This window comes from Mustela nivalis, assembly GCF_964662115.1.
Source record: "Mustela nivalis genome assembly, chromosome: 8".
Classification (NCBI taxonomy): Eukaryota; Metazoa; Chordata; class Mammalia; order Carnivora; family Mustelidae; genus Mustela; species Mustela nivalis.
In genome coordinates, this window is record NC_139027.1 from 99,643,560 (window position 1) to 99,669,629 (window position 26,070).

Consider the following 26,070-nt stretch of genomic DNA (forward strand, 5'->3'; position numbering starts at 1 on the left):
TCCCTCATTTTATGGTATCTCTGTCAAAGAGTTCCTTTAAATGTGTTATTAAGTGTTATATGCCTTTGGGTGCTCCTATGTTGGGTGTCTAAATATTTAAAATGTTTCTATCTTATTGTGTGTTCTCCATTATTATGACATATTGTCCTTTTTTGTGTGTTATTACATTCTTTTATTTATTTATTTATTTATTTATTTAACTGTCTGTTTTGTCTGGTAGAAGTATTCCTTGCTTTGTTTGACATCCATTTGCCTAATAGATACTTCTCATCTGCTCACTCTCAGTCTGTCCCTAGGTCTACAGGGTCAGGTGAGTTCCCCATTTTAGCAAGTTAGTGGAACTATGTTAGCTAAGTCTAAGTGTGGAAACTGGTGAGTGTTTGAGACCATAGATTTCAGAAGAACATGGACCTAACAGTCCCCTTGGCCAGCAAGGAGAGTGTGGGGATTCTCTGAGCAAGGATATGGACCATTATCCTGGCCAAAGAGAGCCAATCCCTGCTCCATCAGGTCCCAGCAAGGGTACAGTGACTACCATGGATCTGACCAAGAGGCTGGGGCCTAGAGGGCATTGCTGCCTTCCAAAGGACTTCTTAAGGAAATAGAGGAGTGCTGGAAATCCAGCTCCTAGGTCAGCATAGATGTGACTGGAACCAAGCCCCGCTGTGGCCTTCAAGGTACACCTCCTTCCTTTCCCCCCAACACCCAAAACAAGCAGGGAGAGGAATCCAGAAATCATGGACAACAATCCCAGGAGGATCCCAGTCTTGGTAAAGGGTGAACCTGGAGAGCCTAGAGGGAGACTGACGATGGAAAGTCCTGACTGCACTTTGTCCATTTACAAATTATCGTCCTCTGCCACAGGCTGGATTGGATCTCTTTACATGTTTTTCCCCACTTAGTGCTGATGCAATTCCAGAGACTGAACTAGAAAACGGTCAGTTCTAAGTACTAGGTCCAAACAAACACAAACACCAACACGAAACCAAAAACACCATGTCACAAAGGAAGCAAGGCATAGTCCTCCTTGCTTTAGAGTGGAGAAAGGCAGCATGATGTCCCTGAGGACTCGGTATTCCTGGGACAAGACAGAAGCACAGGATGGAGACAGAGCCTGGGTAGGGAGGTTGCAGGGTCTGGTGAAGGCTGAGCAGTGGGACAGGGGACCTGCCCTGGGTCTTGGCACACATGTCCACCCTCCTGCTTGCAAATTCATTCAGTCCTAATCTGTTCTCAGAGGCAAGTAGAAATAGGCCCTCCTCTGGGAAGTTCTCCTTGATGCCTTTCCTCTATCCCTACTGACTAACTACATGGATTTTCTACCTCATGCTTAGCAACCAATCCCAGTAAATGTGAGATGGAGGGGGGTGTAGCCAAGGAATGTTCTTCACAGGGACATCACTGATTCACACTGTCTCCCCTTCCCTGCAGGATGTGCCACATATGCTCACCTTATTCTTTTTTTTTTTTTTTGGTGGTTGATCTCATTCCCCTGGAAGGCAGACATCAATGTCCCTCAGAAAGAGGCCCTTGGTTAGTACTAACACCTTACAGCCACCCCTTCCTAGGCTGCACTTAGGCCAGGACACAGTAGGGGCTCACTGAGATGCAAAAGTGGGAATGTGGTCTAAGCAAGGCATTGGTGTCCAGAGAAAGGAGGATGTGGGTCAGATAAACCACCACTAGGTTGGGAGCCTGCAGCACAACCCTTGTGATGACAGAAGGCGGCAGCTGAAGCTTCAGGCAGGCAGGGGCTGCTGGGCTACTCAAGTGTTGCTGATGTGCAGGGTCCTCCCTTCATTCTCCTCCCACAGGCAAGCTCTGAGGGAGATCCTGCAGACCATTCAGACCGACCTCATGCAGCTTTGCCTTCAGGAAGCTCTGCTGCTTCACCAGTCTTGGACACCAGTCTAGATGCAGCCTCCCTTCCCTCAGCACTGAGATGGGCAAGAGACTCCAGCCCAGAAAGTTAGCTGTGAGGCTGTCATGACAGGAGGTCTGCTAAGTATGGAGAGCTCAGGGCTCAGTATGGGAACTCTCTGTTCCCAAACCTCAGGACTCTGGTCCCTGCTCCACAGTGCTCAGGCTCCCCCACCTCCAGATAGTCCTCCATTGCAATATCCAACATCAACAGTGAGGAAAGTGCCAAGGTAGGGGGAAAACACCCATTGTCATGAGGGGTAGGGTTGGGATGAGTCTTGCACTCTGGTTCCACAGGGACCCTCCCCTGAAAAGTCTTCAGGCTCATGGCCCAACCCTGCTTCCCACATTGGGGCGGGGGGATGCTCAAGGACCCTTGAGGAAGTTTTCCTTCAATTCCCTTTCCCCTCACTGTCCCAGAACATCAGATACCTCCTCATCACCTCCAGGACCTGCTTGTGAAAATCACAGGATATGGAGCCCTGGGCCCCTGCACACCCACAGATGAATTCTGTATCCAGCTTTCTAAACCCTCCTCCTGGTCACTTAGAAATAAGTAATGTAGGAAATGTGTCAATAGGAGGTGAAGCTGGAGTCACGAGTCCCACCTGTCCTGTTTGGGAGGCTTCCAGACCTCAGGGCAGAGCCCCTTCCCTCTGACCTTGGAGGCTCTGTGCCTTAGGCACACTCACCTTCCTTGACAGCCTCTTCTGGGCTCTCTGCAGGTGCCACACCATGGTGGCAGATTAGAGGTCCACTCCTATATGGCCAAGGACAAGTTCCTTGAGGCCAGAATAGTGGTCAGTCCACTTGCTCCCACTGTCTTTGACATGAGACCCTTCAGACGCTAGACATCTGACCTAAGTCCCCTGATATTGATGCTCCATTACCCTGAAGCATGCCATGAGCCCTTCTAGAACAATATCAGCTACCACATTCAGTCCATATGTGATCTGAGCTTGTAGCCTGGCCTCCCTGAGCCTGTTTTCTCATTGGTAAAAGTGAGAACTCCACCTACCTCCCATGGTCTCCTGAGGACGCAGGATCTTATGACTCTCATCATGGTTGTAGCCCTCAACCCATCCCAACCCCGTCACTGAGCAGGGGCTTGTCGTCTGGGCTGTCAGGGTTTCTACAGACCCCCTTGGTGACCAGCTATGGACATAGAGAGACAGGAAATCTGTCCTAGGGAGTCTGGATGGGCAATACCAGCTTGTCCCAGCCCCAAGAGTATCCTCATCCCAGGCTGTCAGCACATTCATGCCATAGGCTTCCCCTCCCCAAGGAATGCTTCAGGTGATTACCTACTCCATCCACACAGGATGGTGTTCCCTCACACCCCTCCTCTCTTTCTAGACCTGCACCTTCCACTCTACTTTGATGAGTAGTTCCCTGCTCTGTGGGTTGTCATGAGCACACAGCTTTTTAACAATTTGAAAGCTCTTCCTGAATAGAGGGAAAGAAGGTAAGATCAGTGTAGGAATAATGGGGAAGGGGAGAGTGCAAGGCCCTTGTTTTTGAGAACTCCCATGTGTCAAGCTGCCTTGATGAGGGTTTTCTCTGGGCTCCTCTGAGCACTAAGGTCTTTGTAGGACATGGGAGGACATTCTCATGGGGGTCATCCTGGGTCTCCCTTCCCAGATAAATTCATTGGCTCTGTTTTGGTGGATTTTTCTTTCCTATGAGCAGAGTTTTCAGTGACTGTCAAGGAAACACGTGAAAATATTGAATTCAGCTCAGCCCAGGGTGGGACATTAAGGAAAACTGATTTCTAAAACAGGAGGCATGGTGACCTTTCCTCAGGGAGGCTGAGAGAACAGGCCCCAGGCCCACGACCTTTGTTCAGGGTTGGCTGCCTCCCAGGAGGTCCAAGCTGACTGAGGGGGAGGAAGACAGGCCTGTGGGAGATCCCTCCTTCATCCTGGTCCCTCTGTGGAGGAAGTCTCCTCACCTGGAAACTTTCTCCCATATCCTCTTCAGGTGGTGAATGGAGACACTGCAGAGCCGAGAGGATGGCATTCAGGTAGGAGTAGTTCACCAGGAATGACAGGCCTGGGGAAGGGAATAGGAGAAGCTGTCAGTGGGACAGCAAGAGCTCTATCTGCTCTAGAGCTTCAGTCTCCCCTCAGTTTAGGCTCCCCTCCTGGATGAACCAGGTATCCAGGGATCTGAAGAAGGGCACAAGTCAGCCCTAAAGTGTTACACTGCTGGCAAGAGGGAGGATTTTCCCTCACTCCAAAGGAGTCATATAGGAACTCTGTGTCCCAATATTGGGCCCTGCAAGTTAAGGTCAGCCTTCCCCTGGGAAGAAGAGTCTACATTTGAAAAGTCCATAGATCTTAGACCAGGGACTTCAATCCTGAGAAGTGATAAAAAGAAGAGCAGTTCCCAAGCCTCAGGAAAGCCTCCCATTGCATACCTTGGCTACCTTGATCCAGTGTACCTCCACCATGGCCCTGTCCCGGCTATCATGCTTGGCTTGCCAAGCCTGGTGGTGATGACACAGATGGCCACTCCATTGAACTCAGCGGTGGTGGCCTGGACTGTGGGTGCCAGGTGCTCATTGCCTGACTTGTTCCTCCTGGGCCAGATGGAGCCCAGGCAGTGATACGGAAGCATCTTCTTGAACAGCTCTTAGAGTACAGGGGGAGGCTTGTTTACCCAACCAGATGTTTGCACATGCAAGACTCATGTCCTAGGTAAGGGTCACAGGCCAGTGCTGGAGCTCAGGAAGCTGCAAAGGTGGCCTGAGCCTGGTTAGACAGCCTGGATGTCATTGCATTCTTTTCCTCTGAGGGAACCCAGTACAGGATGACCCAGGAACAAATAGAGGCAAGGGAAGGAAGTAGGGCATGTGCACCCTGATCATCCCAGCTCCAGGGGCAATTCCAGGTGGTACTCCCAAGGGGGCATCTTCTCCTCCAAATGTTCATCCCTGTGGTCCCTTTCTCCTTTCAGAAGCACATTCTCACATGGTGCCTACAGCCACTGGATTGTCTGCCTGCCCTGACCTTAAGGACACATCAGATGCCTACTACATGTTGATGGTGCTGAGCCTCCAAGGTAGATGGGTGGGCGACCCATGGACTTGGCTGCACACTGGGATCTGCCCTCCTCCACCCATAGGATGAGAGCCTGCCCTTTCATCTATCCATTCTGGCTCATTTCATGTCCATGGTAGCTCTGCTTCAGTCCTTATCAGTGAATCTCTCAACAGTCTGTAGCTGAAAGCTGAAAGCTCAGGTCTAAGGACCCTGATGGCTTTCTATGGTTGATCAGGGGTGCAGCTGGGATATGGCCCCATGTCATAGGAGTCCACATTAGGGAAAGGCATGTATAGGGCAGTTGAGAGCAGAAAAAAAGCCAGCCCTGCCCCATCCTGAGAGCCCAGCTGCTCACCGCATCCTTGTATGTCAGTTGCTCTACTACCAGCTTAGGATGGAAGTCCAGGTGGGCAGGCTTCTCCTCTTTCAGCTGGTTCTTGGGGAGGCAGGAAGCCTCTGGGGCCATAGTAGTTTCGGTGTCTATCTGGAGAGCTGGCCTAAATATTCCCTGGCAAGTTGATTGTCCAGCTTTCTGTGGCTCAGGACCCAGTGCCCATACACAACATAAGAGTCCCTCTTCCAGTTCTGGAACAGCTGATGGAAGGGAGGCTGGCTCTGTCACAGGAGGTGATGGTTGAAACAGAGCCAGTGTTGCCTTTAGTTCAATGAGAGGCCCTTTGGCTGACTCTACCACTGGAAGAAGTCTTGAAGCTGACACTGGTGCAGGAGAAAGGGAAGGGTTCCCAAACCAATACAGATCCCATGGCTTATCAGGGAGTACACATCCCATGAACCCCATCCCAGATCGCGTTACCAGCTAGCAATGTCCCTGACCCTCTGCCCCAGCCTCAGTGAGCTGCAGAAGTTCCCATGCATCAGGAGAATGAGAGCATCATTCTTCAGTTCTTCAGAGCATCCTCTTTCAGTTTCACTTCAGATGCACATAGGCCCCCTTTACCACGAAACGGGCACTGTGCATGGACTGCCAGATATTTTGCAATGTCTGGCCAGGCCAGGTACCCATGATGGGGCACAGGGTCCTGGGGAGAGTCATATGTGGAGCAGAGTCAGAGGCCTGGCCTTTCATTCCACATGTGATTCCCACAGCACCATTCTTTCCGTGTGGGTCCCACAGAATGCCCCCCCCTTCCAACCCCTCCAGGGCCGTCCTTGCCATGGAAGGCCTGGTCATCCAGAAAACCTGTATGAGTCTGGTTTTCCCACTTAGGCTCTCCTTTTCATGACCATGGGTCTAGTCTACTCCATCCTCCATGCAGACCAGTCTTCAGTCTCAGGTTTAAGACCAACTGCTGAGTGGTTTCTTCACCACACTTTTGTTCTTGGCCCCACTTGTGGTGGCCAGCAGAGGTGGACATGGAGAGGGGCAGACAGAGCAAGATAGGACCCTCAAGGGATGGGTGTTTTAGGCAACAACTCAGGCCAGACTGTGCTCTGTTTCCCAGCGAGCTTGGCACTCCCTTCACAGCTCGCCTTGACTCATTGGCTTCTTCACAGGGAGCTGCCCATTTAAGCCCTCCCATGGAATTCAAGAGATCTGGGAGATCCATGGTTCTGAAAGACCCTCTCCAGCAACAACCCCTGTAGTTTCTGTCCCGTGGAAGCAATAGGCCCTCCTTCTGGACCCAAGTCCTATCATGTTCTTCCTTGATCTTAGAGTCCATCCTCATGGTCCAACAGAGGTGGATGCATTCTTCCCCACATCAGGCCACAATGATGTCCCATCTGACAAACTCTATACATGCGTGCTTAGGATGTGTAGAGTGCCTATATGATGCTTGGACTAGAATTGAGTCCCCAACATGTCTCTACTTTGTCCATTCAGGCATCTTAGTGTCTAGAAAGTGCCTGCATTCCTAGGTGCTTGATATACATTTTAGAATGAAAGAATCCCAACCAAGACTTTCCAAATATTGAGTGGCCCTTGGGCTGCTCTGCCTCTTCAGTGTCCCTGTAATGTGGTCACATAAAGGACAACCAGGACCAACTAGATGGCATCTCAGATGTCCTTTACAAATAGGAAAACTGCCTGCTTTCCATTTCCTTTACATAAACCCAGTTGGGCCACAGGCCTGGGAGTGTGGAGCTTGAGACTGTCTTCCCTAGAGAGAGAACTATTAGCCATGAAAAGCCCAGCATGTCCAGAAGCCCTTTATACAGAACCAGTCAACAGGAAGACCGTACCATGTTTCCTCCCATGATTCCCTACAGTTGCCCTACGAGGTTCATCCTCTTAGTGCCCCCTTTCCAGAAGAGGAAGTTGAAGGTCAGAAGGGCCAGTGACATTCCAAGGCATACAACTAGTAGATGGGAGGCTCCCCCATGTGCTGTGCATGGGATGGGCACTCACCTATTGAACCGCTGGCCCAGGACCTGCTGGGCTGAGGGGAACACCTGGTACATGCAGAACATGGTTGTGCTGTTCGAGATGCTTCTGTCCGGGAGGGATAGTACCAGGGAGTGTACAAAATTCTGCATTGTGCCTTCTCTGAGTGTCAGCATCATGCAGGCCTCATCCAGGTACAGGGAGGATTCCCTTTCCATCAGGTAGACCACGTAGGAAGGGCAATGTAGTCAGCTTCAACACCATAAACCACCAGGAAGAGTAGTGTCTGCAGCTCAGACTGCATAATCCCATATCTTTGGGAACCTGTGCAAGAGATGGGACTTGAGTGCCCACCCAGAAGAAGACTCTAGGCTGAAAAGTGCAAAAAGGTATTAGGCTTGAAAAGGACAATCTAGGCTTTAAAGTCCTGGTGACTTCAACATGTTCTGGTAGCTGAGCAACATAGCATTTCTCTCTCTTCATAGCCTGTATTAAGAGCTGAATGCCTTGGAGTCATGAGTAAACATCCCTACTATAGAGAGGAGAAAAGAGAGGCTTAGAATCTGTGATGCTGCTTGGGATTATAATGTATTGGGCCTGATAACTGTCCAGTGAGCATGGGCTGCATGGCATTTCCCCTGTGTTGATGAGTCTTGGTCTGTTTGATGTGGGGAGAAAGGTTCAGGGGAAAACCACCTTCCTTGGCAGTCCCCAAGGCAGCCAGTTGTTTCTAGTCTGTGTTCTGGCCCTGCCCTGATCATCTCTGCATCCCGAGATGGCATGAATCTGGACCCATTCTCACCCCATCCCAGCACTGGATGTTGTTGGTGGCCTAAGGCCCCTGCTGCAAGGGAGAGGAGATGACCCCTTGCAGCAACTTACCAAAGATGTCTGGGTGGAGCTCTGAAAATACAGAGCCAGCTACCCAGGTCAGGAGGCATCCGAGGTCTTCCACCCAACCTGTGGTTCTATGTTCTGGCAGATCTAGCAACTCAGAATGCCTGTTAGGACACTTAAGGTTGTTTGTTCCTTACAGCATTGCTGAAATGGCAAGAAAATTGAATAATGTCAAGTTCCACCAGCCTTGAAAGGCTAAATCACTGTGGAAGACAACTCCTTAATGGAGGACTCTGAAGACATGTAAGGACACAGCTTGTGACCTGGTGGACCTACAATGATTTGGTATGTTCTAAGAGATGATACGTTACAGAAACACCTCTAGAATGGCTTCCTCCCAGTGTCCCTTTTTTAGGTTCAATCACTCTATTTGGTGTGAGGATGTAGAAGGGCTTGGACAAATGCCTCAAGGACAGTGGAGCCAGCTGGAGGACAGCTGTGGTGAGTAGGGAAAACCATAAAAACTTCATAAAAGGCAAAGGTACTCATGGCTCTGTGAAAAGTCAAACAAAAGCAAATGAAAGAAAAAACTCACCTCCAAATCACGGAAAGCATTTGATATATTCTCTCTCAGTCCCACATAGGTGAATAGTGTCTTCCCACCTTAGCCCATCCCTGGTGGTAGACTTGTGGATGTTTGGGTTACTTTGTGGATGGACCTGTTGGACATTCAAGTGAAAACACTGTGGGAAGGCCTCAGGTGTGTCCCTGTATTTGTGTGGGGGCCCTGGGTATGGAGGGCCCATGCTCACCTCAGAGAGCACTGATCCTGGGTGGCCTGGGACACCTGACACTTGTCCAGGGACTTGATGTATTTAAAGTCATAGACCAGCTCATCCAAGATCTCCTCAGTGCAGCTCTGAAAATGCAGTGCCCCATTCAGTCAGGGCCAAAAGACATATGAGTGTCCTCCTGAGACATTGCCACAAGGGGACATCACCATTAGAAATCCTGTCTTCCAGTTCATGCTAAGAGGGGCAGGTGAAAAGGCTTTGAGCAAGGAAGTAGCCACAGGAAACTCTAAGGCTCCTGACTACCATGCGTGGAGTTGAGCTTGGTCCCCAGAACTCACCTTCTCATGCTGCCTGCTATGACCTGGGGTATGAATCCGAAAGATGGGTCAGGCTTCCAATACCTGGCAGCTTCCTTCTGCCCAGGAGGGGGATGTGCCTCATACCCTGTCCCCAACTCTACACACACACACACACACACACACACACACAGTGAGGGGCAAGAGGTATGGGCCCCCTGAGGTGGGATCACAGTTGTTGCTGGCTCTCCAGTGGGCTTCCCGCAGTTGTCTTGTGTTACCTGTTGGTGTCTCTCCTGTCCCTTGACCCAGAAGAGGGCTGAGCTGACATCTACAATTACAATAACCTCTCTCATCTCTCGCTCTGGGCTTTTTTGGGTCCAGCGCCCGGGAACCTACGAATACAATGACAGAACATCTTGTTCTCTTGAATGTCTCCACTCAAGTGATCTGGGGAGCAGATTGTCTTTTGAAAGTGGCTGCCTGGTTACCAGAGTTCTAAGTTCAGTTGGAGCCTATCACAAAGGATGAGAGGTCACTTTTTCAGGATTCTAATATGTGGGTTCCTTCGTTCAGTCACACCTCTTCAGAGCCCCTTCTTGTCAGCTGACTATTTACCTTTCTTCCCCACATAATCTCTGTGACTGTACAAATGAGCCAACAATGCCGTATGCACAACTCTCTGGAAATGTAACTAGGTTCTGACCTTTTAGGAGACAGAGTAGAAGTTAGAGCTTTTTTCTGTTTCCTTTCCCAGTTCTGTGTCCTAAGTCATTGTGTGTCTCCCATAGTCCCCACTTTCCCAACCTGCATAGTGGGGACCAAGCTAAAATCGACTTCCTTGGTACGTCTTTGCATGTATTTAAATCCTATTTATAATGTGTGTAGGATGGTATAACATGTATCTGAGGCACCAATTGAAGGATGGAAGAATTACAAGAAGGGGTGGGACTTGGCCTCGAGTACCCCTTAAAGCAGGTCTGGGTTCTGGCTATGTAATGCTGGAATGGTCACTTTCCTTCTTGATCTTATTATAATATGGTACCGCATCCCATCAGCCCAGCTCCACCACTGATTTCTGTACCCTTAATCTTCTTTTTTTTTTTTTTCAGATTCATTTATTTTAGAGAGAGAGGGATATATATATATATATATATATATATATATATATATATATCACACACACAAATGCAGGGAGAGAGAATCTCCACACTGAGTGCAGAGCACACCACGGGGCTTGATCCCACGACCCTGAGATCATGACATGAGCTGAAACCAAGAGTCAGATGCTTTCATGACTGAGCCACCAGGTGCCCCTCTGTACCCTTAATGTTAGCACAGACACTGCTCCTTTCTGTCAGCCATGGCCTCAGAACCCATCTGTCACAGAGCCAAACTTCAAGAAGGTAGGACCAGGTCTGCAACACCAACGACCCCAGAGCATCACCATAAAACTACTATTTAATGGGTACCAGACCCTGCTCTAAGCTTCTAATGTGGCCTTCTGCTTTATAGCCCTCACAACCCTATGTGCTAGGTATTATCCCCACTGCACAGAAGAGGACACTAAGGTCCATGGCTTACCCAAGGGCTCCACTTTTATGCGGCAGCAGTGGGGGCCTGAACCTAAGTCCAGGACTCCAAGGCCCTTGGTCAACTCTGCTACTCACGCTGCCCCAACACAGTCATCAAGAACCTCCCTAAACCCTCATCCCTCCTGTAAAAAAGCAGGCTGTCTTCTGCCATTTCCCAGATGGGAACAAAACAGGCTTGAGCCAGACACAGTGACCTGCCCAGGATGGTACAGACGAGGCCCCGCCTGTTCTCTCTCCAATACCCATGTCATTCCGTGCAAGGCCCTTCTTGGTCCTTCATATAGGGAGAATTCTAGTGAGACCACCTGCTTCCTGGCAGGCCTTCATCTTGACCTGGGAAGACAGGACCATTCAGGAGAAACTGGCTAGTTAAGCCTGTGTAATGAGGTCCTACCACCCAGAAAAGCCCCCTGATCTCCAGGGCATTGCCCATGTGAATTACCTGGCTTTGTAGAGGGCCCCACAACTGAGTTGCTTTCTCTTTCTAAGGTCATGGCTGAGACAAAAAGGTTTTGGGGAAAAAAGGCACAGGCTGTTCTGGAACTTGGGTGCCTCAGCATCAACAATTAACATGGGCAGCTGCCTCTAATCATCAGGTCTGCATTGTATGTCAGGCACAGTGTTCAAAGTTCATGCCCCCCATCTCTGTAACCTTCACGACAACCACCAGAGCTCCCTGCACCATCATTATCACCTCACAGACAAGGAGACAAAGCACGATGGGCGTGTGTAATGACATGGCTTTGTGTTGGGGCCAACCTGGGGAGGACTCCCATGGGCTTGCTCTTCCCACTGCTACAGGAGCAGCTGAAAACAATGGGTCAGTTTGCATTATGTAGAGTGGAAAAGTCAACCATAAAAATCACTTGATTTTAAATGGGTTATTCTTCAGGATGAAAACAGTCCCCAAAAAGAATTTCCTTGAAGTTCAATGTATACCTCTGGAAGATGAATGGCAACTTCCAGGTGCCTGGAATGTGACAGAATGTTGTTTAAGTAAGTTTTGGCCCATCAGCAAGCCAGGCAGAAACTGGGGTTAAGCTGTTAGGGGTCCCCAAAGTCTTTATCACAACCCTAAGGAGAAGACATGTAACTTTCACTGCCCCAAAGTGGCTATGTTAAAAAAAAAAAAAAAAAACCTCACAGGTGAGACATTTTACATTAAGAACTTTCAATGCAGGGGCAGTTAGGGCTGGGGGGTTTTTCCCCCCTCTACCCTCAAATATTTCATCTACATATAGTGACTTACCAAAGTGACTCATTATAAGTACCTACAAGGTGACTGACAGGCAACTAACCGATGAGGAAGGTATTCGGACCACTTAACCAAACCAGCACAACTTAAAATCTTCATTATTAAGAAGAGAAAAACATTTACTAAACAATTCACCAGCACCAAACCTGCTCTACTCATCACAAGGCTGCCAAGCTCAGTGCAGAAACCCAGGCTGAGTAAGTCACCTTGTTGGGTCTGTAATCAAAGGAGTGAGACTGATACAAAGCAAAGGTCAAGCAAAGCTTTATTTCGCACCAAGCATCAAGAATCAAACTGAACATTCGGGGCCACCTCTTACAGAGAGAGCGACCCCTCCCTGCCCTACAGACTAACTTTTATAGAGCAAAGGCCATGTGGTTGATCCTGGCCACACACAGGTGTCCAATGAGATTGTAACACACAGAGAAAGCTGCACAGTCATGCTAGGTCACACATGGATGGCCAATTGAATTACAATTCACCCCCATAGTAGCTATTTGAACTAGCCTATCACCTTGGTCAGAATTGGCACCAAAAGGCGCCCAAAAGATGGGGCCCACACTCCTCGGTAGCTAGGGAGACAGTATGTGCGCCCCACTGATTGGATGTCTCCACCTGGCCCAACTCATCCCTGTATCCGGGCTCTGCTATCTCTACCTGACCTGACCCGCCCTTGTATTTGGGCTCTGTTATCTGGGACTGATCGACCATATTTTACTGGTTTCCTGAACTTGCTTTTAAGTAGGTTCCCTGGGGGGGCGGGGCAGGGTTAGTTTAAGTTTTACTGCATAAACAGCATAATCACTGTTTAACCGGATGGAATCGCTCTGGCTAAATAGGCCCTTACAACCTAAGATTACACAAAAATAGAAACTGGATTCAAACCAGGTCCGACAACAAAGCCCACCCCAGCTTGCCACAACGCTTCAGACCCTAAGCTTCATGATGATCGATAACCTAAACACTTAATGTTTACATGTCCCTGTATGTTAGAATTCAGGGGAAAGGATTTTAAAAATGAAACACACAAGGGGAAATAATAATGCAGGTTCTGGAGGCAGGCTGCCTGGGGTTCAGATCCTGGCTCCTCCACGTACAAGCTCTGTGACTTTGGACTCCTTTAACTCCCCTGTGCCCCAATTCCCATGTAGTAAAATGGAACAATAACAGACCCTATCTCCTCAGGCAAATAAAGCATTTCGGTTTTGTTTTATTTTGAAGATCTTATGTATTTACTTGACAGCGAGAGAGAGAGGGAGAGAGAGAGAGACAGACATGGAACACATTCAGGGGGAGTGTGAAAGGGAGAAACAGCCTTCTAACAGAGAGGGAGTCTGATTCTGGACTAGATCCCAGCTCCCTAAGATCATGACCTGAGCTGAAGGCAGACACTGAACAACTGAGCCAACCAAAGTGCCCCCAAATAAAATGTTAAGAATCATTCCTGCCATGAGTTAAACCTCAGAAGGTGTGGGCTGGTGTTACTTCTTGCTGGGTACTAGATAGGGCCAGCAGCCTCAGGCCCACTGTTTTAGCAACTCATTTGCATAAACAAAGCCCAGGCTCAGCCACTTTGTGCCTATGGTTTCTTCCTGTCACTAACATCTCTCCTCACACCTGCTCTGTGGCACTAAGCTCTGGGCCTCAACCTCCCATCTGTCAAATGAGGTGATGAGCCCAGCTGATCTATCTGAGGTCCTTCCAGCTGGGCAATCTAGGATTCTTGACAATTCAGGCCCCAGAAATTTCAGAACCATCCTAACACAAACATTACCAGATGACACCCACTCATTTTCCTCAAATCTTCTCTTCCATATTATGTATAAATGCCTATTTTCATGGCAAATCTTATCCAAGAGCCCAGAGCTCCACGAACATCCACAATAGGCATCCCCAGTGTTGAGGCTGCGGACATGATGGTCAGAAGCTCTGACCCCCAGGGGAGCCAGATTTCAAATCAAGCTGCTCTGATAAGCAGGTCCGCTGTGTTAGAGAGGATTTCAACAGAGCACAGATGAGAGGAAGTGCAGGCATGAAACTCAGAACTTGGCCCACTGGACAGAGGGCAGTAGGACAGTGGGCCGGAGGGGTGACAGAGGGATGGAGAGAAACAGCACGATCAACAGAGGCCAGCCAAGGCAACACTGATGCTCAATGTGAAAGGCAGGGCTGGGGACACACTGCGAAAATGGCTTCACAGGCAGGAAGCAAGCCCAGCTCAGCACAAAGCAAAGTCCTGAGCAGGAACCTGCTGGGACCAGGTTGAACACTAAGGTGAGCTGAAAATGGCTGCGGGACTCAGTGCAGTCTGAATCTCACCCATGCCTCTCACAGGCTGGGTGACCCTGGACCAGTTATGCTACCTCCTTTAATGTTTCCAAAGGGTATATATTCACTCCATAGCCCTGAGCCATGTTCTCATTTGGCTGAGCATCCAATGGAGCCCACAATCTACAGGAATCAAATATATACAACTAAGACAGCCTAGGCAGCGGCGGGTGGGGCGGGGGCAATCCAAGCTGGACACAGGGTTAAGAAGGAGTCAGGAAGAAGTCATTCCCACACTTGAGGCATGGGTTGGTACTGACCAGATGCACTGGGCAAGAGGCAGTGTTTGAAGACTGCTGTAAGACTAGCCGGGTCCAGGCAAAGCACCTAATAGTGCGGAGATGTAACCCATGTGTAAAAGGGTGTTGGGGGCAGCTTAGCTGGTTGAGCACCTGACTCCACACTCAGTGGGGAGTCTCCTTGAGATTCTCCCTCTACCTCTCCCCCGGCCTATGCCCCTGTGCCTGCATGTGTTCTGTTGCATGCTCTCCATTTCTTTCTCTCTCTCTCTAAAATAAATAAATAAATAAATAAACTAAATCTTAAAACAATAAAGGAAGTCCAGACAACAAGGAGGTACAAACATCCTGCTGATAGTGTCCCAAAGACGCCACCCTCCTCAACTAGCCTCAGGAAATAAAGTAAGTGGATGCCCAGGAGCCTCCTGCACACAGAACTTTCCAAAGCAAAGCTTTCAGTTGGGTACTGGAGAAAATGTGCTGTGTAATTTCAAAACCTAAAAGCTGAAGCGGGGGGGTGGGGAGGTGTGGGGGTGGGGGGGTGGGAGGGGTTGGGGGTTGGGGGGTTTGGAGGGGTGGGGTGGATGTTGGCCTGGTAGAGCTCTGGCCACTAAATGTCTACTGCAAACCAAGAGCCTGGCGTCTATGCATCCAGTCCTGCCGCTTCCTGAGGTTTCCACATCACGACCTCACCCCTGAAGCTTCCTCCTGGCACCTCTATACCTAGGGAGGCCACCTGTGAGCACCCCCCCCAACACACACACCCCAGCACCGGCCCCTACATCCACAGGGCGGCAAGGATCCCCGCACTCTCTGGTCTCCCCAGCATGGAGTGGGTGTGTGGCACAGGAAAGCGGGTTCCCTGAGGCTAGCGAAGTCTCTGGCCCCAGGATAGGTGTTGGCCCCCAAGTGGAGGGGTCCTGGGCTTTGATGATTCTGGAGATGGAAGGGGACAGGGGTCAGGGGGTCCCAGGTGGACAAGGACCTGTAGGGGAGGGGGTACGAGATGGAGGTGACCCCAGAGTGGAGAGGGTCCCAATGGTTGGACCCCCAAAGTAGAGGACCCTGGGCATGGGTGGAGTCTATGGCCCAGAAACGAACCGGGTCCTGGGGGTCGAGGGTCAGAGACCCCGGATTAGGAAGGGAACTGGCAGGGCGGCTGCGGGCTCCTCTTGGGCTGGGAAGCCCCGCACCTCTGAGAGACAAAACTTTTCCTCAGGTTCTGGAAAAGAAGCCTGTCAGGGAGCACGTCTCTCTTAGGCGAGCGCCGCCGACCCCCCCCCCCCCCAAGATCTGCCGTGCCCCGAGAGCTTCCCAGGTGCAGGGATGGGGGTTGGGAAGCGGCGCTCCAGCCCACGGAGCAGCAGGCGGCAGCTGCCCCGGACGGCCCGGCCCCCCTTTCCCCCTCGAGGCTCGACCCCCCCACCAGAGCCCCTCAGTACCGGAGTCAGAGCCGCTCCACGCCATCCCCGGCGCCCTCGGCTGGAAGCCCAGGCCCCCTGGAAGCCGCAACTTGAACTGCTAGGACTAGATGCGGGGCTGATTGTGCGCTAGACTGGCAGGTGCGCCCTCGCCCGGCCCCTCGCCTCTCGCTCCCCAGACTCCTGCCTGGCGCACCGTGCCGGGCATCCTTGTCCCACCCCTTGCCAGCTGCAGGCGCTTTTCTGTCCAGATGCTGCCCTCGCCGCTCAAGCGCAGCTCCTCGAGTTCCATGCTCATCCCGCTGCCTCTCCTGGGCCGCTGGCCCGCCTGCCATGGGTCCCGGCGCGGCGTGGCCGGCCCTTTTCTCTCCCAGGGATCTGGTGGAGCCGCGAGGAGAGGCCTAGAGGATCTTTGGGCCCGCCCAGCCCCCGTGGACACCCGCCAGGGGCCTCTGTACCTGCTGGGCTCCACCCGTGGCCATCTGGAGGGGGAAGGGCAGGAGCGGGCAGGGACCAGGGGTGAGGAGGCTAGCAACGGATCTCATTGATGGGCACCGCTGCCCCGGGGCAGGTGTGCGGGGTGGATGGGCCCCAGGGACATTGCGTGGGAGTCAGCCAGGCCTGGCCTTCCTCTCAATCTGTAAAACGGGCTTTGCTGGAAGTTCTCCTCTGTCGAGCTGTTCCACGGTGCCAGCAGTGTAGTGTAGTGTAGTTCCCGCACTTGACTGCACTCCAATGCTGTGGAAGGGTTCTGAAAATACCGACACCCAGGCCCTACTTCAGCCCTATTAAATCACAGCCTCTGCTGCTGGGATACAGTTTGGGACCAGATTGCGGTAACAGCCTTCTTGCAGAGTGGGGCATGAGGTGGCTGGCCCTGGTCCCAGGACCTGACTGGAGCACAGCCAGGTCAAAAGCCACGTGCCCTGCCCACAACCGCTTTCCCAGACCAGGCAAAGCCCTCCTTGGAGAATCTAGGCTCGCAAGGCCAAAGCGACTTTATCTTGTGTACTGCTGTACTTTACCCTGGTCCTGGCACGGACTTGGCCCTTCGATAGTAGCAGAACTGTTCTATTCTGGGGACATCCAAGGCAGAGGAAAGAGTTCAGTGGCTGGGACCCGGGAGGCCTAAGATCCACACAAGGCTTGGAGCTCTGCGGGCTGTCCCTGGCAGAATGACCAGAGAAAACATCAGAGAGACGGATCCCCTCCGAACTGGCAGAGCATTCAGGGACAGGAAGGGGAATGTCTCCTTCACAGAGTATCTGGAAGCCTGCAGTGGAAGATGGATTTGTCTGAGCCATAGTCATTAGTGTTGGGCCAAGGAACCCCTGGTTTGTTTCTCCTGCCTTCATTCTAGGTCTCAAAACACTCATGGGGGCCTGGGTGGCTCCGTGGGTTCAGCATCTGCCCAGGGTCCTGGGATCCAGCCCTAAATCTGGCTCTCTGCTTACTGGGAAGCCTGCTTCTTCTCCCTCTGCCCCTACTTATGTGTTCTCTTTGTTAAATAAAATCTTAAAACAAATAAATAAATAAAATGTTAAAAAAAAAACCCTCCTGGACCTATTAGTTATGATGGCAGGAGGAGTGAGAAATTAAAAACAAACAAACAAACAAACAATCTATTAAGAGAATATGTTAACACCCCTTACAGTGCTGGGTGCATAAAAGAAGTTTTACAAATGCTTACATGTTTGGGTGGTTTTAAGGAAAAATGCTGAGCTTCCTTCAAACCCCAACATGCCTCCCCCTGCTTATTTTAAAAAGACACTAATAGGAATGGACAGACCTGCTTCAGGCCTGACTTAATTAGCAATGTAATAAATAGGATTAGTAAGTCCCCCTTTACAGTGTTCCTGGCAACTCCCCCAATCCCCTCCTGTCCTCATTCTGAGTCTTAGGGTTTTAAAACCCCACAATGATTAGAAAACCCATTGTCCTGAATCCAGAACAAAAAAAAAAAAAAAATTACGGCCCACAGATTGACATGTGGTGCCCTCTGTCTGCCTTTTCCTCACCCTCTCCCCCATCCTTCCACCCACCCCCAGCCCTCTGCCTCAACCTAGAGCTCTTCCCCGGGGCCCATCAGTCACTTATACCCTCAGTGAGGCTAACAATTAAAAATACAAGGAGCAAGATAAGCTATGTGGGTGCTTGCACTCCCCTCATCTGTGAGAACCTCAGTGCCTCCCAGCGCCCCTGTAATAAGAGGACAACTATGTTAGGGTGGCCTGTGCCACATCCCACATCCTGCTGCTCACTGCTGATTGCCTTGGCAAAGCCATCCAGCCTCCCTCATGCAGACTGAACCTCACCATCCCCAGAACCTCTCACCCCAGTTGTTCCTTTGAGGGCTGTGAAGCTATTTCTGTAGGAAGACAGCACGTGCTGTCAGTTCCCTTGGCTCAGTTCCAGGCCCTGGACTGGCTCCCCCAACCTTGACTGTGTGCAGAAGCCTTTCCCTGTCTACCAGGCTCATAGTACCTCCACCTCCCATGTTGTGTGAGGATTAGAGATCAAGTAAGTGGCAGTGATAGCTAGTTGTAAAGAATCTCTGGCTTTGTCCATTTCAGACCTGTTTGGGGAGCTCTTGGCTCCTCCCCAGTAATACAGTGCAGAGAAAATGTGTTGGTCAGCCTGCCGAGCAGAGGGGGGAGGTGGTTTCCTCTGAGAGCCCACAGAGCGACTTCACGCCTGACCTCTAAGCCTCCTGGCGCCTACTAAGTAGTATCAGGTACCTGATACCTGTGGAAACCACTCCTGTTCCAGCCCCGCGCTGGGCCCTGGCCATACCAGAGTGACTGTCAGCGCACAATCCCTGCCCTGGTGGTTCCCCAGTCTCGAGGGGCAGACAGACATGTCACCTCACCAATCCAGCCCCATCTCCTTGCAAGGAAAATGATTCAATGACCAGATACAGACCTCAGGAGGGTCATAAGCACAACGTCAGGATCCTTACAGATCATCCAGTCCATCCCTGGAGGGGAAACTGAGGCCAAAAGGGCAAGGGGGATAGGACATGGGCACAGGATAAGGCCAGAGGCCTCTTGCCCTGCAAAACCCCTTTGCATCTCTCCTCAGGAGATATGGGGATCTAGTCTCCCAAACACACATTTTGTCCCTGGCTTCCCCACCCAGCCCCCAAATGGGAGCTCCATAAATATCTATTGAATGGATGAATGAATGTTATTCATAGCTATTCCTGAACTGGAGCCATTTCAGGCACCCTGTGCCATCCTGGCTGTTTCACCCCATTACCACAGCTGAGCCCCACAATCTGCCGAGCTTGCATAGTGACTTGAATTTTGCAGGTAAGGAGACAGGCGCTGAGTGGTGAGGCTCCCTGGTCCAAGACTCACAGCATGTTTTCCACTGTCTGGAAGCACTTCCCACTCATTGTCCTCCCTCCCATTTTTCTTGTCCCCAGCCTCCGTTCCAGCCACCAGGGCCAGACCATCCCATGGGGCACAGGCAAATAGCACAGCCTTCATTTATTTCCAAAGAGCTTCCCCTCAGCCCAAGCATTTTCTGAAATCCACCAGAAACCTCATTCTTTTTGCCTTTAGTCCTTGGAGAGTTACCTCCTTCACCAAAGACACAGAAGTGCTTTCTTTTTGGAAACAATGCCTGGATTTTGGGGTTCTCTTCTTGCTTCTGGAAATTGAGAAATATCCTAAAAGTAACAAATAAAAAAATAAAAACAGAGGCAGGGGTAGCCTGGGAGAGCTGGGATAGCCCACAACTTTAGCCCAGAGAAGACAGCCACAGACACAGAGATGGAAGAGTATCAGAACAAGCAGAGAAGCTGCCACAAGCCTCTGCACTTGACTACAAAAAGTGGCCCTCAGTCCCTCACACCAGAGCCATCAACTGACATTTTCCTCCCAGTTTTAGCAGGTGCACTTACTGGTTTCCTACCTGCACTAGGTTGAACTCAGTGAATACGGGAAGGCAGATGTTCTAGTAGCAACAATTTAATCCACAAGAGAAGGTGTGGCTCCAGCAGAGAAGGAAGAGAGAGAAAAAAGTGTGACCCGCAGGAACTCTTCGGTCTGTTCATACACTTGAAAGGAGCTATCCTTAAACAGTTACCCCCACATTCAGGCAAAGACTAGTGTAAAAAGATGTTCACCAGGGTTATTTGCAATAGTGAAATGGACATCAAGTAGATATCTGATCACAGGGGAGATTAAATGGAGAGACTCATACGCAGCCCTTAAAAATGTTTATTGGAGGGGCGCCTGCGTGGTTCAGTGGGGTAAGCCTCTGCCTTCAGCTCGGGTCATGATCTCAGGGTCCTGGGATCGAGCCCCGCATTGGGCTCTCTGCTCGGCAGGGAGCCTGCTTCCCTCTCTCTCTCTCTCTCTCTGTCTGCCTCTCTGCCTACTTGTGATCTCTCTGTCAAATAAATAAATAAAATCTTTTAAAAAAATGTTTATTGGAGCACAGAAGAAATGCTTAAGTCGTAAGAGTAATACTGAATTTTAAATAAAGTGCAAGCAAAGGAAACAGAATATGCATCATTCACAGGCATGAACAGGAAGAAACACTGAAATGTGAGTCTTGGAACACACTTGATGGTCTTCCATTCCTATCTGTTTTAAAACTTAAGAGTTCTCCATGACAAGTACATGTTCTGTTTTTAAAGATGGGCTAGGATTCTCACTGGTGGGTAACAGCAGACTTTGAGAAGCATGACAAAGTATCCGCTGAGGGCTCTGTGCTCCGGGGCCCTCCCTACCAAAGCCTTTAAGCAAAGTAAACCCCATTCCATGCTCGCGCTCTGACAGGTTAAGGATTCATGCACAGCCAGGCAGCACAACAGAGCTCTGGGACTATGATCTGTGCAGCTCATCCTGTCACAGCATCTCTAGCTGCCCTAGTGACCCTGTGATGGTCTGTCATTGCCCTGGTTCACTGGGAACCCTTGAACCCAGGGGGATCTGGCCCAAATCAAAGGTCACTCATTCCCAGAGCATCTCAAGTAACTGGCTGGGGAAAAATGAGTTACAATGAAACTAACAGACCCTTGGAATTAGGGAATGCATGGCCTTGCCTGTGGAGAGGGGAGATCCAGGGGGACCCCCTGTGGTCTCCAGCTTCCTGAATCTACAGAGGGGCCAGAGACCTGGAAGGCTCTAGGTATGAAGGAAACAGAGGGCCTGGAGGAGGGATCCATGTTCCTGCACACCCCCGTGGAATATTCCAAATATCCTTGTTTTTATTAAAGGCATCATCCTGTTGCCTGCTGCTGTCCGCCTCAGAAAGCAAGGCCTGGCTTAGAATCTGTGGGTCAAGTCCAATCTGGGAGATGCACGAGGAGGGTGCAGAGGGCAGCGGAGGGACAGCTCCTTCCCACACATGACGAACCTCTGGGGAGCACCCCTCTTGGCCGCACATGAGGCTCTGTCACTGGGCCTGAGGTCTCTGCAGGTTCACAGAACTAGCTGGGGTTTTCCTCACAAATGAGTCTTGGCCTCTGCCCTGCCCTCTACCTGAACTCCCAGACTCCCTTCTTGCTTGAATTCCTGGTCCCCCCAGCCACTGCCTCCCAACATTACTCCAGGGCCTGCTAGACCCACACCATCCCCACTCCATTTATGCTCCTCTTACAATCCCCAGACCACCCTTCCAGGTACCCTTTTGCCTTGCAGAATCTCCGTACAGTCCTCGAGTGCCTAGCAGGCAACCCAGGACCCACACTAAGGAGTGCACCATGGATGTGTCCATGGCCTTCATTGCAGAGAGGAAACAGAGGCTTAGATAGAGGGACCTTCCAGCACAAGGCCCCACAGCAGCTAAGCACACAGGCAGGATTTCAACCCAGGCCCTCCAGCTCCAGAACCCTGTTCTGGGCCACTGTACTGCATGGTAGATTCACCTGCTGTCCCTAGTGATGGGGATGGAGGGAAGGGAAGACCCCACAGACATGACTCACCACCCCCCAGCCTTAGTTTGTTCACCTCTAAAATGGAGATGCCCATGGATCGAGTGCCACATCCTTGGGCTCTTGGAAGGACTTGGGGTGATGTGGCCCCTGGAGAGAGGGGGGCTGCAGTTGGATCCGGGAGCAGGAGGTGAGGGTGTGCATGTAGGAGGGGGCACACGCAGCATCATTGAGAGGGCACATGGACTCAGGTCCATGTTCTGGGGGATGCAGAGGCCACCCAGCCTACCCTCCAGCCTCTCCCGGGGTTTCCACGGGGAGACCACGTAGGGCGAAGAAAGAGGCCTAGAACACCTGAGTGATGATAGGGGCAGTGTATTGAACATGCCTGATGGGAGGCCCCAGATCTGAGGGCGTGGGAAGTCCCCTCTCTCTCCCCCACAACCGTCTGGCCCTGGGGAGTGAAGCTCAGCAGGGCTCAGGAGGACCGTGCGGTTGCAGACATAGATTTTATACCCACCCCAAGCAGTGGGCCCTTTCAGCCAAAAGAGCTGTGCCCCCCGCCCCCCAAGGGGCCAGGCTATGCTCAGTCCCTTCTGACCCCAGCTGGGCCCTTCAGAATGAGGCTCCACTGCAGAGCAAAAACCTGGCTTTCACTTTCAATCAGTTTTAATGATGGAAAACGTCAAATATATACAAAGCAGAGCGCAGGGGAGAGGCGAGGGCTGGCATCCTGCTGCTCCCATTCCCACCCCTGGGTCAAGTGGGTCAAGTGTGGCTCACATCCAGCTTGTCCCCAGCCCATTTCTGGGACTGGTTCCCCTGTCATTCTTCTGTGTTTCAGTCCCTACATAGCCAGCCCCGGAGGCTGGTGAAGGATCAGGGAGCACTTTGGGGACCATGCTGGGCCCCATCTGTGTTACCCTGCTGACAGGGCCTGCACAGCTGAGGCGGCCCGGTCAGTCCTTTCTGAAGCATAAGTAGCATGTTGTGCGTGAGCCTGACACAATTAACAAGAATTTCTCAGTATTTCCCACTTACCTTTTTTTATTTTTATTTTTTGAAGATTTTATTCATTTATTTGACAGAGAGAGAGGGAACACAAGCAGGGGGAGTGGGAGAGGGAGAAGCTGGCTTCCCACCTAGCAGGGAGCCCAATGCAGGCCTTGATCCCAGAACCCTGGGACCATGACCTGAGTTGAGGACAGTCACTTAGTGACTGAGCCACCCAGGTGCCCCCAGTCATCTTTTAAAATGTCTTTTTGGGATGCCGGAGTGGCTCAGTCAGTGAAGCCTCTGCCTTTGGATCAGGTCATGGTCTTGGGGTCCTGGGATTGAGTCAGTCCCCTATGTAGTGCAATGCTCAGCAGGGAGCCTGGTTCTCCCCTTCTCTCTCTCCCTCTGCCCCTCCCCACCACTTGTTCTTTCTCAAATAAAAAAAAAAATCTTAAAAAAATGAAAATTTATTTTTATATTTATTTTTATTTTATATGTTCAAAATCAAGTTCCAATGGCCACAAACTGCTCTTGGTAGATAGACCTCATACACCTCCCCTAATAGAAATCATTCCCCCTTCCTTTGTTTTTCCTGTGCTATATACTTGTGTGTGACACCGGGTCACTTATCTTGTAGAATTTTCCACATTGTGGATTTGGCTGATTGCAGCCTGGAGCTCCCCTCTCTACCCCTCATTTCCTCTAAGCTCAAGCAGAGGTCCTCAGCCAAGGCCAATTTGCCCCCAGGGGACATGTGGCCAAGTCCTCTGAACTGGGTACCTTAGGAAGCCCTGAGTGGGGGATGGAGGTAGGGATCCATCTCAGGGTCAGTCCCCGAGTCCAAATGTGTACTTCCTCCAGGTTCCATCAGGAGTGGATGGCTTGCCTCACCTTGAGCGAGGTCACCTTGCTGGCTTAGTATCATCACTAAGACCGCAGAATGGTGAGACCCATTATTTTTAGCGTAATGCAGTTATGACCTTAATGTTTCTTCACACACCGTTTACAAAGGGCTTTTCTATCCAGGATGGAATAGCCAAACTCACTGCTATGCTGGAGGTGGGCTGGACAATCTCTGAATGATTTTCTCTGGACAAGGAGACAGGTCAGACCAGGGAAGTGGCTTGCACAAGACCCCAAGTCAGCAACAGCACCTGGCTAAACCCAGGCATGGTCACCTGCCCAGAGCCCCATTCACAGGAGTATATGGAGCTCATCCAATGGTAGGAAAGGGAGGAAATGCCACAGTGAGCCTCTTAATAGCTATGAAAGTTCTAGAAGAGTATTATGCATCAGCTGATTTGGCAATCCCTATGCAACCTCAGAGACCACTACTGTTGTTCGACACAAATGGTGCCCCTGTTCATACCCCTCCACACTCCCTGCTACCTCCAGGATGAGCCTTTCCCAAGAGACATTCAAGGTCCCTCACACACTGACCCCTCACACCTCCCCACTTCCAACTCTTCCCAAATGACAGTGCCCACCCCAGCAATACCCACCTGGATGCTGCTGTTCAGACTCTGACAAACTAACCAGAGATTCTGGGATGGTCTGACCAGGTGGCTTGGGTGGCCACTACAGAGGGAATAAGCACCAACCCACTATCCCATTCATGCAGCACATTGTTTCTGCTCACCCTGATGGTCAGTATCCCTTTGCTGGTTATACAGAGGAGGAGACTGAGGCTTGAGAGGGTGAATGGCTTGGGGAAGACCACATGGTTGAATCCAGGACAACTGAAGAGCCAGGAAGTCTGTTCCCCTCTGTGGGCTCCTTCTGCTGCCCCACACAGCCTCCCTCCATAGGCCTGGGAGGTGGTGACTCCCCACTGCACACTCCATCCTGCTTTCCAGGCCCGGGAGGCAGTGCCCTGACAGTGGCTTGAGCCAGCTTTCTGGGATCTATATCAAGGCCAGAAAGCCAGACACTGCCTGGAGGAAACAACAGTCACCAATAGCCATCTGTGGTGATGGGTGAAGACAGAGGACTGGGAGTATCTCCAGGATGAAATGCTTATTTTTTTTGTAGGAAGGGCCATGCCCCCTCGAGTGTGTGGAATGGATGGTTGATGATAAAGCCTCTCTCCTTCCTGTGACCTTCCAGAGATGCCGCATGACCTTGGCAAGGCTGCCAGCTGGTCAGGGGGGAGCGGTCCTCACCTGCTTCACCCTGCCCCCCCCCCCAGCCTGCGGTCTTCCCATGGCCCCTGAGTCAGGTGGGGATTAGGGGCCACCATGGAGGGAAATTAGGGGGTTAAGACAAGGAATAGCCTTTGAATGGAGAGCGCTGCCTGGACTTGGAGGCATCTACACACCTTCCTTCAGACCCCTAGTGAATGGTCTTGGCTCAGGTGGATTGAAGAGATGGAAGAGGAAGTCATGGGAGGTTTCTGACCAGAGAACCAGGGCTGCGGGAGGTTTACTGATACAGAAAAATAAAACCTATTACCAGCATCAGGGGCTGGGCCTAGCACATAGTAGGATCTGGATACTATCTGTTGAATGAATGAATGTTTCCAAACTCTACTTGTGACCAAGGCCCAGAGACCTCTTTTCTTCCTAATTCTCAGCTTCATGCCAACATGAAGATTTCCCAGCCACCAAAATGATGCAGTCGCATTTCCACTGTGAGGACTCAGTAAGGTCAAGTCATAGCACTGATGCATAGACAATGAGGCTCCAATGCTAGCCAACCTCGTCCCGATAACAGTGTCACTCAAGGATGGCATTGGCACAGGGAAGCATGTGTGAGTGCAGACCCAGGTTCAGCATGAGGAAGTCACCCAGAGGTCTGTGTCTCTAACTTCCTCCCCTGCTCAAGAAGGGGAAATGCATGTGGAAGAGCCAGTGGACTCTTCCAGCAGGCCAGACACACAGTGGGCCAGAATTCCTGTGGGGGCTCTTCTTTCTACCTGCAGGTGTGAAGGAGGGAGTAGAATGCACAATGGTGGGAAGGTGGGCCCCAGACCTTGGAGTGAGGAGCCAGCAGCAGACTTGGAATGAGGCCTGGGACCTTGGTCAGAAGCTGGGGCAGTGGACAAGGCCAGATGGTGGAAGACGCTTAGATGGTGGGTTCACAGCAGATGTGCTCTAGCTGAGGCAGTAGCAGGGT